Consider the following 3,845-nt stretch of genomic DNA (forward strand, 5'->3'; position numbering starts at 1 on the left):
GGAAGGAGGCTCAGGGGGAACCTTCTCCCTCTCCACATTCCCTGACAGGATGGTGCAGCCAGGTGGGATCGGGCTCTGCTCCCAGGGAACAAGGGTGAGAGGAAATGGTGAAATATTTGGGAATCAGGACGTCTCTGTTCCTCAGAAACACACAAAAGTCTGTAAAAACCCATCAAATTAAACTTTTATTTTCTCCTAAATTAATTGATCCCATCTAATGGTCATTACTGAACAACCCTCTGAGGATTTTTCTTTTATTTGTTTCTGGAGCAGACTCTCCAAATTTTACTCACATCTAAAATTAATTTTCACCTCAGAGATTTTTTTTTTAAAGTTACAAAAAACTCATTGAAACAGGAAGAAAATCTCACTTGGACCCAAATTTCCCAGCTCTTCAATAAAACTTGAAACTTTATTGATCAAAGCATTTTGTTTGGAAAGAACATTTGGAAAAGCAAAGCATAAACCAGAAAATTACGAGACTTTCATAAGCGTGGACATTCTAGTTGGTTTTTTGAACATTTTTTTCATTAGGGATTTTATTGTCAAATTCAAAAGTGCTTTCAGAACTGCCTCTCCTGGCTTGGAAGTAGCTGCCAAAGAGAAACGGAATAGAATTGAAAACAAACCCCGACTTTCCCCCACTTCCAGGTGAACCTCACAAATGAATTCCTGAAATTCTCTTTTTTTCCCCCTTTCTGTGCCTTCCATTAAAGGGAGCTGAAATTCCATCAAAGGGAACTCATCAACCAGGTTGATTAATTAATTGGTCCCCTCTGAGCCTCTTTTTCTCCAGGCTGAGCCCCTTTCCCAGCTCCTGGTGCTCCAGACTGTTCCCAGCTCTGTTCCCTTCCCTGGACACGCTCCAGCCCCACATTTCTTGTCATGGGATGCCACAGAGTCACATCCTTGGATATTTTTCATGTCATTCCTCAGGGAAGAGGCACCCAAAGGTCTGATAATGTCCATGATGGAAGAAGAGATCAGGAATCATCGTCTGGAAGTGCTCCTTATTGCAACTGGACATCCAGAGAGTTGGGCCAGGACACTCCAGTTGGGAATGTGGCCTGAGGGCCTTGATGGAAATATCTGGATTCTCATTTGCTGTGGGTATCACAAGGAGCATCCAGTAGAATTCCTAGAGAAGCTGTGGCTGCCCCTGGATCCCTGGAATGTCCAAGGCCAGGTTGGATGGAGCTTGGAGCAGCCTGGGATAGGGGAAGCTGTCCCTGGATGGAAGTGGATGGGATTTAAATCCCCTTCCAACCCAAACTGTTCCATGATTCTTCTCATATCCACAAAGGCGGCTGTTTTAGAAGCTGTGTTGGCTCCAGAGCCACCTTAATTTACTCTAAAACCCAACTTCCACTTGAAAAAGCCACTCCAGAATTGAAATCCCGATTTTTTTCCCCTCAGGAACCCAACTGCAAACAGGCCTCAAGCGCTTTAAGAAGATTCCTGCAAAGCTCCTGCTCAGCCCAGAGCGTGCTTGGCAATTCTGCAGGAGCAGCGACCTCCTCCTTGTCCAGGGATATAAATAGAGCCTCTCCTGCATGGAATGAATCCTAAATATTTACCTTCCCAAAATAGCAGCTGCAGGAAAGGGAAGGTCCAAAATCCTCTGTGTGAGCAGTGCAGCGTCACCAGCCGAGAGGTGACAAATCCAGGATTCCCAGGCAGCCAGGAATCCTGCCAGGGATAAGGTGTGAATCCCAATCTCCACATTTGCAATGGAAGAGGGAATACATTGGATATGATGGATTCCAGCTCGGTTTTATGGATCGTGGCAGCCCCTGACTGCTCGGAGGAGATGGGGACCAGAGAAATAATTGATAAATCTGAGGGATAAATTTATTCCTTCTGGCTCTGGGCTTGCATATTTTTATTGTGGGATAATGAAGAGCAAAATGCAGCAAATCTGGCGCTCAGTCCATGCTTGTGACTCATTTGAAGGAGAGGGAAAGGTGGGAATGTCCTTACGCTCCGAATCCAAGCAGGATTTTGGGTATTTGAAGATGGGCCTTTCTGCACTTCCACAGGTGCCCAGGCTGATCCTCCCGAGGTTATCCGTGATTTCAGAGAGCGAGGAGGGAGCAAGGTGCATCCTCAGCTCCTGCAGCTCATGTTGGATCCTCATCCCACAGGAATACCAGGAATTCCTGGGCTTCAGGCCCCTCTGCTGCTGCTCTTCCTTGCTGCAGCTTCTGACTTGTTGTGTTTTTGGGAAAAGGGCTTTGGGAAGGGCTGATGTCTGGGTTTAGGGTCAGGAGGGAATTTTACCATGGGGTTCGCATCTTTTTCATGCTGCTCTTGCATCAGGAGAAGATCCTAGAATTATAAAATCCCAGAATTCCGCAACGGTTTGGGTTAGAAGGAAGCTTCAAAATCATCTCATCCCGTGCCACCCCTTCCATGGGCAGGGACAGCTCCCACTGTCCCAGGTCTCTCCAAACCCTGTCCAGCCTGGCCTTGGACACTTCCAGGGATCCAGGGGCAGCCACAGCTGCTCTGGGAATTCTATTCCAGGGCCTCCCCACCCTCCCAGCCAGCAATTCCTCCCCAATATCTGACATAAATTTCCCCTCTTTCATTTTGAAGCCATTCTCCCTTTTCCTGGCACTCCAGGTCCTATTTCAAAATCCCTTTTCAACTTCCTTGTACCCCTTTAGGCACTGGAAAGGGCCCTAAGTTCTCCTGAGCCTCTTCTTCTCCAGGCTGAAATTAAGAAACCAGAATTATTACCAGTCTTCATTCAAAATAAATCCATTCTTTTTCTGGTTTGTGGGAATGTGAGCTCTCACTGCTTATCCCTGATCCACAGGGTTCAGGACTGCTTGGAATAATGGAAGAAGGAGCCAGACCCAGGAGATTTTCCAGCAGGAGGGTGGGAGAGAAGATCCAGAGGATGCCCAAATCCTTGGGAATGAGCTGTGGGGAGTCTGAGGGTGAGGTGATGAGAGCCCTTTTGGCACTGATTTATCATTCCAACCAAGTGGCATCCCATCATCAGCTCCGAGTGGAATGAGAGCTCGGGAGCGGTGCCAGAGCATCCTGGATATGTTTCAACTCGAGTTTGCTCCTGTTTTTTGGGAGAAGGATGCTTGTGAATTAATAACCTGACAGGGTTTCTTTTTCCTTCCTTCAGCAGATGTCCAGAAAGGCACAAGATCTGGAGGGGAGGAGGGAAGAGGGGCATGGAAAAGGAGGGAGAGGAACAAGCTAAAACTGGTTTTATTTGATAATTTCCCAAAGATCCATTCCTTTTTGTGGGATTGGTGGGAATTAATGTGTGTATTGATTAGCAACAACCCTGGCATGGCCTTGGCTTGGGAGGGTGACAAATTAACGAGAGTTTGGCTTGTCAGAGGATTTTCTGAACCAAAATGAGTTCAGTTTGAATCCCAAAGTGGTTCGGGTTGGAAGGGACCTTCAATCCCATCCCATTCCATCCCCCTGCCATGGCAGGGACACCTCCCACTGTCCCAGGCTGCTCCAAGCCCCAATGTCCAACCTTCCAGGGATCCAGGGGCAGCCACAGCTGCTCTGGGAATTCTATTCCAACCCCTCCCCACCCTCCCAGCCAGGAATTCCTTCCCAATATCCAACCTACATTTCCCCTCTGGCAGTTTGAAGCCATCCCCTTGTCCTGTCATTCCAGTTCCTGATGGAACAGTCCCTCTCCTGTTCCCTGTGGTCCCTTTGGATCCTGGAATGTGCTCTGAAGTCTCCACAAAACCTTCTCCTCTCCAGGCTGAATATCCCAGCCTTTCTCCGTAGGGGAGGTGCTCCAGCCCCTTTATCAACTCCGTGGCCTCCTCTGAACTTGCTCCAACAATTCCAAGTCC

Source organism: Corvus kubaryi, unplaced genomic scaffold (assembly GCF_017639235.1).
Source record: "Corvus kubaryi isolate FWS band 111438036 unplaced genomic scaffold, C.kubaryi_AGA036_p1.0 66, whole genome shotgun sequence".
Taxonomy (NCBI): Eukaryota; Metazoa; Chordata; class Aves; order Passeriformes; family Corvidae; genus Corvus; species Corvus kubaryi.